Raw genomic sequence first — 13,359 nt, 5'->3', positions numbered from 1 at the left:
TTCTCATGGGGAGCTATGATCTCTGTGTAGACATCTGCTATCCAACATATCCATCAATACTGTTATAAAATACCAAGACACTCCAACCTATTTAACCAACATGACTTCCTTTAGAAGCTTCTGGGCCTTCATTCTGTGGATGGGACCTCAGTAGTCAGACTCCCACATATCAACAGGTGTTGGCAGATTTGTTGTTTAGAAATTTGTGAAGACTTGGTGTCCACCCATTGTAAGAGCCATATGCGCTTGCAGAACGGTTCTACCACAAAAGACCCAAATATCTTGAAATCCTGTAAAAGCACACTTTCAGTATCTGGAGGCAGAAATATCTTTTCGAAAGCTTTTCGTGAAGGACATTTGAGTGCCATATGACCTACATCTTACTTCAAGGGGGGGTATGATTATCTGGCAAGTGTTAAGTCCATGGCTGCCAGCTTGTTCCCAATGCTTTGTCTCTTTGTTGGCAGGAGAGACAAGTCACTACCCTGATAATATTTATGCAAAGCCTGGCGCGGAGCGACCTGTTTCTTTTCCCGATGCAGCGCGTTCCTATATTTCTTCCATTTGTCTCTAATGAAGTTTCCCCCATTATCTCCCGCCTCTGTGTTTAGTTAATTGTAATCCTATCAGTCGGCCTCCCTTCTGGATGAGGGCGCTAACTGTTTAATTATAACTAAGTCTTCCCTTCCTCTACACCATCTGCCTGAGAGGACGTATCCAGGATCCTGCCACGTGCGGGCACAACACTTCTGAGGTTGGTTCGGTTTGTTTAGTGTTCTGCCCAACTGAGAAAAGTGTTTATGAGTAGGCCGGCTTATCAACGGGGATTAGCGGTGGAAAAGCGGACACCCTGAATAATGTTAATGGAACTGAGCATTGAGACCGGATTGATTGCAAAGTAAAACAAATACATTGCATTTAGTGCAGTCGTGCTGGGCATCTTTACAGAGCATGGCATAAATATGAAAGGCAGAACCGCAGGGTACCTGCATTTCTACGTATGATTAGAAACTCAAGGCTTATGGTTATGTTCTGCCTGCAGTTCCCTTATTATATCATACCCTTAAATGACTTGTCCAGCAAAATAAAAGGTACAAAAGAAAATTGCAACGGTACCCAATTTGTATAGTTTTTGCCATTCACCTTGGGGGGTCAGTAACAATATTCAATTCAGACTATCCCGCAGGCAGTTTTACTAAATATGTTTATTTTATTTTTATTTTTATTTTATTTTTTTTTGGGGGGGGGGGGGGGTAAAGGGGAAAAAAGGGTAATAGTATATTATATAAAAAAAATCTTACAAAATATTGGAATTTTTTTAACACTTTTTCTTTTTCCTTCAAATCTGCAGTTTATCAATAGTGATGAGCGGCAGGGACCATATTCGAATTTGCGATATTTCGAGAATATTAGGATGAATATTTGTCCTAGCTTTGCGAAATTCGCATATTTGCTATGTTCATTCTCTTTTTTTTTTCATGCAAAAATTCGTAATGAAATTCGCATAGTACAAATTCACAATTATATCTTTCACCTAAAGAAAGGGAGGGATCAGTGTCCAGTCTGAAAGTGTTGATATTCGCATAAATATTCACATAAATTTGCATTAAAAAACAAATAATCGTCATTACGAATATATATCTATATTCTAAATATTCGCAAGTGCTGATGTTCGCAGTAAAATTTCGCATTTCGAATATTCGCACTCAACACCATTTATCAATAGCACAGTTCCGGCAGTAAACGCCTCAGGCTGTGTCACAATTGATCACCTCCCTGCGATTGCTTTGTGGGCAGCCGATCCGAACCACTGTATTACCAATGATGTGAATATAGTCAGTTTTAATACTGCTGTCAGCTTTAAAGGGGAACTTCAGTTCATGAGTACTTATCCCCTATTCCCAGAATCCTGTGGATAAGGGATATGTGTTCGATGGCGGGCGGGCGGATGGGGGGCTAGGACCCCTGCGATCTCCTGCGTGGCACCTGGCTCTCTGCACAGATTACTGTCAACCATGGCACGAAGTGGTGGCCGACACACCCCTTCAAGTATCTCTATGGGAGAGCCGGAAATACAGTGATTCATGTATCGTCACACCCCCTGATGAAGCACTCAGCAGCGAAACGCGCTTTGCACTTACACTGATGTTTTCTACTGCTTTATATGTTTCTAGCCTTAAAGGTGCACTCTGCCCCTAGACATCTTATCCCCTATCCAAAGGATAGGGGATAAGATGTCTGATTGTGGGCATCCCGCTGCTGCCGCGCCCCCTCCCATAGACTTGCATTGAGGAGTGTGGTGTGACATCACGAGGGGCCTGGCCATGACGTCACGACCCCCAGCCGCCTGCTCCAAGCATTTGGAACAAAATTGTCACGATTCGGCTTACGGGTTGTGGATCCGCTGTGTCAGCGAGGGATTGGCGTGGACCGTGCTAGTGGACCGGTTCTAAGAGGCTACTGGTTTTCACCAGGGCCCGCCGCAAAGCGGGATGGTCTTGCTGCGGCAGTAGCAACCAGGTCGTATCCACTAGCAACGGCTCTACCTCGCTGACTGCTGAGAAGGCGTGGGACAGAAGGACTAGGCAGAGGCAAGGTCAGACGTAGCAGAAGGTCGGGGGCAGGCGGCAAGGTTCGTAGTCAGGATGGATAGCAGAAGTTCAGGTACACAGGCTTTGGACACACTAAACGCTTTCACTGGCACAAGGCAACAAGATCCGGCAAGGGAGTGCATGGGAGGAGGTCAGATATAGTCAGGGACCAGGTGGAAGCCAATTAAGCTAATTGGGCCAGGCACCAATCATTGGTGCACTGGCCCTTTAAGTCTCAGGGAGCTGGCGCGCGCGCGCCCTAGAGAGCGGAGCCGCGCGCGCCAGCACATGACAGCAGGGGACGGGAACGGGTAAGTGACCTGGGATGCGATTCGCGAGCGGGCGCGTCCCGCTGTGCGAATCGCATCCCCAACGGCCATGACAGTGCAGCGCTCCCGGTCAGCGGGACTGACCGGGGAGCTGCAGGGAGAAAGACGCCGTGAGCGCTCCGGGGAGGAGCGGGGACCCGGAGCGCTAGGCGTAACAGTACCCCCCCCCCCTTAGGTCTCCCCTTCTCTTTGTCCGGTAACTGCCTCCCCTGGGATGAGGACACCGGGAAAGAATGGAGGGTTTCCTCAACGGCAGGCAGTACAGCAGGAGTGGGAATGGGGAGGGAGGGCAGAGGGCGAGGCCTGGCACGGGGCAGTGTGACACCAGGACGGGGGCCATGGGGAGGCACAGAGGCTTGCCTGATGGGACTGGGAGGGGGGGAGAGGCACTTCCTGTGGCAGGCAGAGTCCCAGTTCCTGATCTCCCCGGTGGTCCAATCAATGGTGGGGGAATGAAGCCGGAGCCAAGGCAGACCGAGGAGGACCTCAGAGGTACAGTTGGGGAGAATGAAGAACTCAATCCTCTCAAGGTGGGGTCCAATAGACATGAGGAGGGGCTCTGTGCGGTAACGCACGGTGCAGTCCAATCTGGCTCCGTTGACCGCGGAAATGTAGAGCGGCTTGACGAGACGGGTCACCGGGATGCTGAATTTATTAACAAACGACTCCAAAATAAAATTTCCAGAGGCACCGGAGTCCAAGCAGGCCACGGCTGAGAGGGAGGAGTTGGCTGAAGGAGAAATCCGCACGGGCACCGTGAGACGTGGAGAAGAAGACTTAGAACCAAAAGATGCCACACCCACGTGAGCTGGGTGCGTGCGTGCGTTTCCCAGGCGTGGAGGACGGATAGGGCAATCCACCAAGAAATGCTCAGTACTGGCACAGTACAGACAGAGATTTTCTTCTCTACGGCGATTCCTCTCTTCCTGGGTCAGGCGAGACCGATCCACTTGCATGGCCTCCTCGGCGGGAGGCCCAGGCGAAGACTGCAAAGGATGCTGTGGGAGAGGTGCCCAGAGATCTAAGTCTTTTTCCTGGCGGAGCTCTTGGTGTCGCTCAGAAAAACGCATGTCAATGCGGGTAGCCAAATGGATGAGTTCTTGGAGGTTGGCAGGAATCTCTCGTGCGGCCAGCACATCCTTGATGCGACTGGATAGGCCTTTTTTAAAGGTCGCGCAGAGAGCCTCATTATTCCAGGATAGTTCAGAAGCAAAAGTACGGAATTGTATGGCGTACTCGCCAACGGAAGAATTACCCTGGACCAGGTTCAGCAAGGCAGTCTCAGCAGAAGAGGCTCGGGCAGGTTCCTCGAAGACACTTCGGACTTCAGCGAAGAAGGACTGGACTGTGGCTGTGGCAGGATCATTGCGGTCCCAGAGCGGTGTGGCCCAAGACAAGGCCTTTCCTGAAAGAAGGCTTACTACGAACGCCACCTTAGACCGTTCTGTAGGAAACAAGTCCGACAACATCTCCATATGCAGGGAACACTGAGACAAAAATCCACGGCAGAGTTTAGAGTCCCCATCAAATTTGTCCGGCAGGGACAAGCGTAGGTTAGGAGCGGCCACTCGCTGCGGAGGAGGTGCAGGAGCTGGCGGAGGAGATGGTTGCTGCTGTAGCAGAGGCAGAAGTTGCTGTAACATGGCGGTCAACTGCGACAGCTGCTGTCCTTGTTGGGCAATCTGCTGCGATTGCTGAGCGACCACCGTGGGAAGATCAGCGAGACTTGGCAGCGGCACCTCAGCGGGATCCATGGCCGGATCTACTGTCACGATTCGGCTTACGGGTTGTGGATCCGCTGTGTCAGCGAGGGATTGGCGTGGACCATGCTAGTGGACCGGTTCTAAGAGGCTACTGGTTTTCACCAGGGCCCGCCGCAAAGCGGGATGGTCTTGCTGCGGCAGTAGCAACCAGGTCGTATCCACTAGCAACGGCTCTACCTCGCTGACTGCTGAGAAGGCGTGGGACAGAAGGACTAGGCAGAGGCAAGGTCAGACGTAGCAGAAGGTCGGGGGCAGGCGGCAAGGTTCGTAGTCAGGATGGATAGCAGAAGTTCAGGTACACAGGCTTTGGACACACTAAACGCTTTCACTGGCACAAGGCAACAAGATCCGGCAAGGGAGTGCATGGGAGGAGGTCAGATATAGTCAGGGACCAGGTGGAAGCCAATTAAGCTAATTGGGCCAGGCACCAATCATTGGTGCACTGGCCCTTTAAGTCTCAGGGAGCTGGCGCGCGCGCGCCCTAGAGAGCGGAGCCGCGCGCGCCAGCACATGACAGCAGGGGACGGGAACGGGTAAGTGACCTGGGATGCGATTCGCGAGCGGGCGCGTCCCGCTGTGCGAATCGCATCCCCAACGGCCATGACAGTGCAGCGCTCCCGGTCAGCGGGACTGACCGGGGAGCTGCAGGGAGAAAGACGCCGTGAGCGCTCCGGGGAGGAGCGGGGACCCGGAGCGCTAGGCGTAACAAAAATGTTTCAAATGCTGAGGCAGTGAAGTACCCCTTTAAAGGGGTTTTCCAGGGAAAAACTTTTTTTCAATATATCAACTGGCTCCAGAAAGTTAAACAGATTTGTAAATTACTTATTTAAAAAAATCTTAATCCTTTCAGTACTTATGAGCTGCTGAAGTTGAGTTGAGCACTTACCTACATCCAAGCCTTCACTCAACCAGTCCTAGCTCCAACAGCCCGCATTAGCTGTGACTTCAGACGCCGAAACCACGAGGCTCTGCATACACTCCATCGGACGGCATCACCCGGACCCTGCGCTGTCAGGACCAGCCGCCGTTGGTGCACGCTGAACGGAGCATCAAAGGAACTGGTAAAAGAATTCTATCTGTTTATACTATTTGATACAATTGATGTAGAAGGACATTATAACAGTGCTACGACTGATATTGTTACACTTTCAAGGACTGTTTCACCCAACAAAGCCTTGCTATTTTTTAATGAACATTATTTTGTAATATAACCAGTAATTACTATAGCAATTTAGTGGCGTATTGATTGTATTTTATTGCATTATAATTATTTTTCTCTCCCACAAGGGCCCTGTGAGAGGGGAATTTTGTTATCATTATTTACTTTATTTTTAATAAACCAATAGAATAATTGAAGCACGGTCTTATTGTAATTTATACTAACACCTACCTTGAGGTTGGGGAAATTTGCTATACTTTTTATTGTACCTTTCTAACACACCAAGGTATAGGTGTGTACCCCAGTTACCTCGGTAAATGTATAATTGTGAGCTGCACCAAAAAAAATTTCTGTTCTACTTAATTTACAAATCTATTTAACTTTCTGAAGCCAGTTGATATATAAAAAAAAATACCCCTTTAAGGTTCAGAGCTTAGGGGCTCAGCCCATGTATACTTTCCACTAGGCGTGCAGATTCCATTTATGATAATGTTTGTTGTGATTTTATATTTAGTTCATAAAGATCTTTTTGTTTTATCCCATTTCGGTGTTAGTGTGCGTACTTTTTCTTTGGTTTTTACTATCGGTCTGTACACATCTATGGGTAGTTAGTATTTGTTCGGCGACTTGATGTTTTTTTTTTATGTTTTCCTTTGATAAATTCTTTTTTAGGGAAGAATACAATTTTTATTCCCTTTGGTAGTTCATAAAGAATAGATTGTCTAGCATCGTAGGAAAAGAGACAAGCACAGATCCACACCCCCACCCACATAAATGTAAGATTTCTGGATAATTTGTGTTATAGAAATACTGCAGGCAACTCAATGGATGCCTGCCAAGGTTTGTAGAATCAGCTGCCTAGCGCACCCTCCTTCTCTGCCCCCCATTTGCATATTCATACGGTTCTTGTTATCATCTTACAGAATATGCTGTAGGTTGAACCTACTAAAAGGGATACTAAAACTCAAAGTCAAAGATTAGAAAACGAAAACTTGTAAAAGGCGCTGCTAATAACCTTTTTACATATGTATGGGTTTCTCAGATGGCAAGATATGTGAGTTAAAGGGGTATTCCGGGATTTTTTTCATTTGACTGTGCTACAGGGGCTGTAAAGTTAGTGTAGTATAATATAGTGTCTGTACCTGTGTTCGATTACAGGTATCACAATTCTTATGTGATCTTTTCCTTGATGGTCACTTAGCAGAACACTAAAGGAGAGTTTTCTCTGCTTTTTCCAGGTTGTAATGCGGCTCAAGACATTACATCACTAGTCAGGTGTTAAAAAGGAGCCTCTCTGTGCTTTAATGGGTGGAGCGACCCATGGTTGGGAAGAAGATCATTCTCCACAGGGCTGCAGGGAATTGTAGTTTCAATTACAGCACGCATGGAAGGGAGCCTAGTTGTGCTGCAATGGATGGGGTGACTGATGTATGGGAGGAATAATAGTGACCTCACACTTACAAACAAGGGATCCTGGGACTTGTAGTTGGAAGGAGGGAACGCAAACATAAAATAGCCAGTTCACAAAAAGAAAGCAGCAGCATTATGGTGGACTCACAACATAGCCATTTAGCCTCAAGACAAGTAAGGATCCTTCCTAGCATGTCCATTACTGTCTGACAGGTAAATACTAAAGTCATCTTGTATATTGCAAACCATTTTTTTTCTAAACCTGAATCAGCTGACAACAGAGAATAGTACATTGTATACTTGCATTTAAGGGGTTCAATTTTTTTCTAGGAACAGCGCCACTCTTGTCAATGGGATGTATCTGGTATTGCAGCTCAGGCCCATTCAAGTGGATTTGTAAAGCTAATATTTCTTTTCCAATCTTATTCAACATCTTTTCAGGGGTTCTTTACTTTTAAATACTGATGGCATATTCCTAGGATATGTCATCAATATGTGCATTTTACACTTCAGAGGATAAATATGCAAACATAATCAGACATTATAATGTGACATACATTAGTTACATATACATACGGTTGACAAGGTTGATAAATAGTCCATAAAGCTCAATTATAACCTATAACTCTACTGTGTTTATCCAGAGGAAAACACCCTTATGATGCAGATACCAATTGCCCCATATTGGGAGGGAGGGGGTGTAATCGTTCCAAATATGGAAGATATCTGAACCAATTCCAGGATCAGCGCCCCACATCCAGAAATCTAGTACTTCACAGCTTGTAATATTATATTACTTGCAAAAGCTGTCAGTGGGGGCCAATAGTTCATGCCTGATTAGTCATGAGAAGATTCATGACCAATGGGGTCCCAACTGACTCCATCATGCAGTAGCAATTGAGCAATGTTGGTGGGGCAGCATGTCAAGTTTTGGGTGGGACAAAATGCCAAAGATAATGACTGTCCAACCCAAACAGTCAGCATGTAGAGGGACAAAGAAGCCCCTGCGTCCTACAGGCTGGGTCTGGAGGAGTCAGGGATGGATATAGTGGGCTGTGGAGTAGGTAAGTGTCTGCACTGGTTACTGTACAATGGGGGGGGGGGGGGGGGGGTTGTGATAAATTCTTAAAGGGGCACTCAACCCATAGACATGTTATCCCCTATTCAAAGGATAGGGGATAAGATGTCTGATCACCGGGGTCCCGCCGCTGGGGACTCCCGTGAACTCTGTGTCAGCCGGTGTTCATTTAGAGCTTTGGGTGCAGCGCCGGAGGCTCATGACATCACGGCCATGCCCCCTCAATGCAGGTCTATGGAAGGGGGCGTAACTGATGCATCACCAGTAATCCGGCATGGAGCGAACTTCCCTCCATGCACCAGATGTCTTGGGCGTCGCAGCCGAGATTGCAGGGGTCCCCCTCTTTGGATAGGGGATAAGATGTCTAGGGGCTGATAACCCCTATATACTGTAGTCAATAGTTAAGTATTGAACACCATGGTTTTTGGCTACTCCCCTGACACCATACATGGACATTTTCATGACTAAGAGGGTCTCCTTTTTTTGGGTAATTTGTGCCGATGTCATAAGACCAGATGCCCATCCATGGTTAAACCAGTTCTGGAAGCTCTATTAGAGCTTCCTATGAATGATTATATTAAGGTTGTGACAATTTTTGTCTAAACACAAGAGCTAAATTTCAAGTGTCAAATGGGTAAACCTGGTTAAAAGACGAATGTTCTAGAAGAACAGGCTGGGTCTTTTATCAGAAGAATGAGCGCTCAGCAGCTGTAACCAGAGGCTAGGGTTGGATGAATCTTTATTCAGAGATAGTTCTCAGGGGAACAAAATAATGACCTGTCTGCAGAGAGTCAAGTGTTCGAAAGGACATGCAGCCAAAGGGGGATTGACTGGAGGCACAAAGATCTGTCATATTACATGAAGGAGCCTACAAATGGTTTATTCAGGTTTACTTTCCAACTATATCCTAATATCTAAACTGAAGGGCTCTTGGGAGCTCAGAGTTAAAAAGTGACAACATAAATTGCAGCTAGAACATGAGTAGGTTGATACAGATCACAATGTGGGTATGTTTCCATATTCCATCTCCCTATTGATCAAGCTGATCATTCTATGAAACGAAGGTATGTCCTCCGACATTGTAAGCCAGCTGGGGAACAGAAAAGCTATTTCTCTTAATACTTATATATCTTAGCTATAAGACAATCTTCCTACATCAGATTTTTATCTCAGTACATTTTTTGTCTTCGTTTCACTGGTTTTCATTTCATTAAATATAATTTTTTTACAGAAACATAATTTACTACATTATTGAACATCAGAGCAGATATAAATAATTATTAATTAATTATTGCTGATTTCCTAGATAGATAAAAACGACACATTAGCCCCAGTTCATCAATCAAAAACCCTGGCAGAATTTGGCTTGCTAGGGACTTTTGGTAAGTCCTGTTTTTGGGCTCTGATTTTTATGGGATGAAAGGTTGGTTTGACAGCATGAACCTTTCATTCCTTTCTTGGGCCACTCTAGGTTCAGCACAGGTGCTGTAGACAGCTCCTCACAAAGCCTTAAAACTTAAAGGGGTACCCCGGCGCTTAGACATCTTAACCCCTATCCAAAGGATAGGGGATAAGATGCCTGATCGCAGGGGTCCCGTGATCTTGCACACCGCACCCCATTTAAAATCAGTCCCCGGAGCGTGTTCGCTCCAGGTCTGATTACTGTCGATCACGGGGCTGGAGCGTTGTGACGTCACGGCTCCACTCCCATGTGACGTCACGCTCCGCCTCCTCAATGCAAGCCCATGGGAGAGGGCGTGATGGCCATCACACCCCCTCCCATAGACTTACATTGAGGGGCGGGGCGTGACATCACACAGGGGCGGAGTTGTGACATCACGCTCTTTCACTCGCGTGTTCGGGATCCGAAGCCTCCAGCGTTGCCGGAAGCCGTTGAGGTGGGTGCTGCAGCCGAGATCCCGGGGGTCCCCAGCAGCGGGACCCCGCGATCTGACATCTTATCCCCTATCCTTTGGATAGGGGATAAGATGTCTAGGGGCAAAGTACCCCTTTAAAACTAGATAAGAGCCAGTCTGCAAGTGAGGCTGTGAGGAACCTCTAAAGAGTCCTAAAATGTACAGTCCCAAAAAGGAAACATTTACCTTGTGTGGGTAACACACTTTTGTTGACTGTTTTGTTGAGTGGCTGGTAGTAAGCCATCTGTATAGAGTGGAAAGCTTTTACGTAGTTAGCACTTGATAAGCAGGGTATATTTTAGCATTTATGAGTGTGAAAGCTATATGTGTTTTATTACTAAACAGTTCAGACAGAAAAAGCCATGTTTAAACATTACTTCAAAGTCCCTGTCTCCTATTGCTATTTTATTGCTATTTCACTGGTTCTACAGAGCTAATCTCCCACACATCCCTCTGGAGATTCTAAATATAGTCTGAATGTAGACTTTTCTAACAAAATTCAGAAACAACCTTGTAGCGTCACATGACTAATCAGACGTCTTCAGTCATTTAGCAGTCAGCAAGCAGTTCATTTTGCGACCTTCAATCTCGAGTTCTTCGCTGACTTTATTGTATAACATACTTTTTCATAATTCTATCTAGAGAATGTTATTGTTCTACCAGGATTAAATCTTTAGTTTGTTAAACCTCTGAAGGGTTGGCATTATTGGCACTTTGTCAGAACGCGATGGCTCAGATTTCACCGGCTCACATGTGGAGTAGACAAGATTAATAGTATTTCCTCTGAGTGTTTGTACGAGATTAGAATCGTATATACCACATCCGAAACTCATCTTCAGGTAAGAACAGAGCGCTATATATATATATATATATATATATATATATATATATATATATATACATAGCAGTTTTCAGGATTTTTTTTCTAATGCTTTTATAAGATACTTTTTGTTTCTTCTTACTCTTTCTTGTTATGCCGTAAGATATTTATAAAACAACTTCTGACAGATATCATTGTGGAAAAAATGTTTTCAAAGATGAGTCGCCTGACTGAATTCACCCCAGAAATTATCCTTGAAGTTTTTCAACTTCTTTTCTATATTTCTTTTAATTAAAAGGGCTTTTTAGACTGTGCTGTTGCTACTTGAAAACGGGCAGAGTGCTGCTTTGAAAGTGAGCGGAGAGAACTCAAAGGGACTGCAAAGCCTTGTACTTACCTTATCCATGTCAGTGAGTATTTGCTGTCCTAGGGCTGACCATATACATGCATTCTCAGCTCATACAGGTATGCACATATTCTTAATGGGGAGAGGAGAGTAAGGCCCCTTTAAAATGGCCAGACCCAGCACAATCTTATGGGTAGGCACTCATTTAGAGAGTCTCTACACAGCTCGAGCACTGAGCAGGGAGGGTCGCACGAATGGTACCCCGGCGCTTAGACATCTCATCCCCTATCCAAAGGATAGGGGATAAGATGCCTGATCGGAGGGGTCCCGTCCCACTGGGGACCCCCGTGATCTTGCACGCCGCACCCCGTTTAAAATCAGTCCCCGGAGCGTGTTCGCTGATTACTGTCAATCACGGGGCCGGAGCGTTATGACGTCACGGCTCCACCCCCGTGTGACGTCACGCTCCGCCTCCTCAATGCAAGCCTATGGGAGGGGGCGTGACGGCCGTCACGCCCCCTTCCATAGGCTTGCATTGAGGGGCGGGGCGTGGCATCACACAGGGGCGGAGTCGTGACATCACGCTCTTTCGCTCGTGTGGTTGGGATCCGAAGCCTCCAGCATTGCCGGAATCCGTTGAGGTGGGTGCTGCAGCCGAGATCCCGGGGGTCCCCCGCAGCGGGACCCCCGCGATCTGACATCTTATCCCCTATCCTTTGGATAGGGGATAAGATGTCTAGGGGCAGAGTACCCCTTTAAAACTAGATGAGAGTCAGTCTGCAAGTGAGGCTGTGAGGAACCTCTAATGAGAGTTGGAGTCCTAAAATGTACAGTCTCAAAAAGGAAACATTTACCTTGTGTGGGTAACACACTTTTGTTGACTGTTTTGTTGAGTGGCTGGTAGTAAGCCATCTGTATATGCCTGATGAAGCGGAACTTCCACGAAACACGTTGCATTGTGGGAATAAAGAAAATTTTTGATTTTATCCTGATCTCAAGCGCCTGTTTGACTCTGCTGGGTTAGGAGGAGTTTCTACGCTATATCTATATTTGCATGAGGTGGAGCGGCTGCAGAGACTTCATTATATTACATCACACCTTTATCCATGGTTGTACATGGACGGAGTACAACTATTTCTGGTAAGTACATATTAACATGTTGCGTTACCATTGTATCCTGAGATATCACACTACGGAGCACATCCCGTTGTTCTTTTATGTTCTAGATTGGTCTAAAATGTGTTGCCAGCCTTAGAACCGAAATCAGGACAACAAAACATGGTGGAGGGTCAAGTGGGGATTGTTTGATCTCAGTGGCCTGTCTCAGTTTCTGGTCCCATCACTTGGGATTCAGCCATTAGCCACATCCCTATATTATTCATAGTATGATCGATACAGTACATGTAATTTGTTACATCTGTCATGCATATTGGGGGTTGTGTGGAATATAGATAATGGGGCTCCGCAATTTCTTTGGTGTACATGCAGGCATGATCACCCTTTGTGGAATATGTATGGCATTTTTAGCTGAAACCCAGCATGCCATAGCCCTGTGAATCACATCAGTGTTAGAAAATACTTTTTTTTTTTTTTTTTTTAACATATCATCTTCTGGTTTCAGGCATTTTATTTTATGCCATTGTTATTAGATGTTTTCATCTTTTGTGCCTGTTGCATGGTAACCATAAGAACTTGCTCACACAGACAAAAACACCGAAAAAAAAACTCTGTCAAAAAAGTGCATCACAAACAGTGTGGTTTTACATAAATAAAAACCCTAAAACCGTTTTTCAATAAAACACGCTGAGAAAAACTGCACAGAAAAAAAGAGTGTCATGTCACTTTTCTGCGCAATTCTACATGGAAGCTCCCATTGAAATTAATGGGAGCTTTACAAAAAAGACGAGGTGTTTTTTTGCCTGTGTGATCATGAACATACCCTAAAAG

The 13,359-nt window shown here is 46.0% G+C and overlaps 1 protein-coding gene and 1 long non-coding RNA gene across 4 annotated transcripts in view; one reads left to right on the top strand and one right to left on the bottom strand.

Moving 5' to 3' along the window:
• Positions 1 to 13,359, bottom strand: part of OLFM2 (olfactomedin 2) — a 372,622-nt gene that overhangs the window by 267,893 nt on the left and 91,370 nt on the right. Inside the window, exon 1 of one of the 3 annotated variants that reach the window (XM_056570658.1) lies at positions 5,574 to 5,715. The exons of 1 other annotated variant lie outside the window; for it this stretch is intronic. The gene's annotated coding sequence lies outside the window, so the exon portion shown is untranslated. Of the gene's footprint in view, positions 1 to 5,569; positions 5,716 to 13,359 lie in introns of those variants that run through there. One more of the 3 variants, XM_056570657.1, reaches the window with a different exon arrangement.
• Positions 10,764 to 13,359, top strand: part of LOC130367823 (uncharacterized) — a 66,810-nt gene continuing 64,214 nt past the window's right edge. The window contains exon 1 of the long non-coding RNA XR_008892183.1: positions 10,764 to 11,085. This is a non-coding gene — a long non-coding RNA (uncharacterized LOC130367823). The remainder of the gene's footprint in view (positions 11,086 to 13,359) is intronic.

This window comes from Hyla sarda, chromosome 4, assembly GCF_029499605.1.
Source record: "Hyla sarda isolate aHylSar1 chromosome 4, aHylSar1.hap1, whole genome shotgun sequence".
Classification (NCBI taxonomy): Eukaryota; Metazoa; Chordata; class Amphibia; order Anura; family Hylidae; genus Hyla; species Hyla sarda.
The sequence above is the reverse complement of the archived record's forward strand: the minus strand, read 5'-3'. Positions and strand labels throughout refer to the sequence as shown.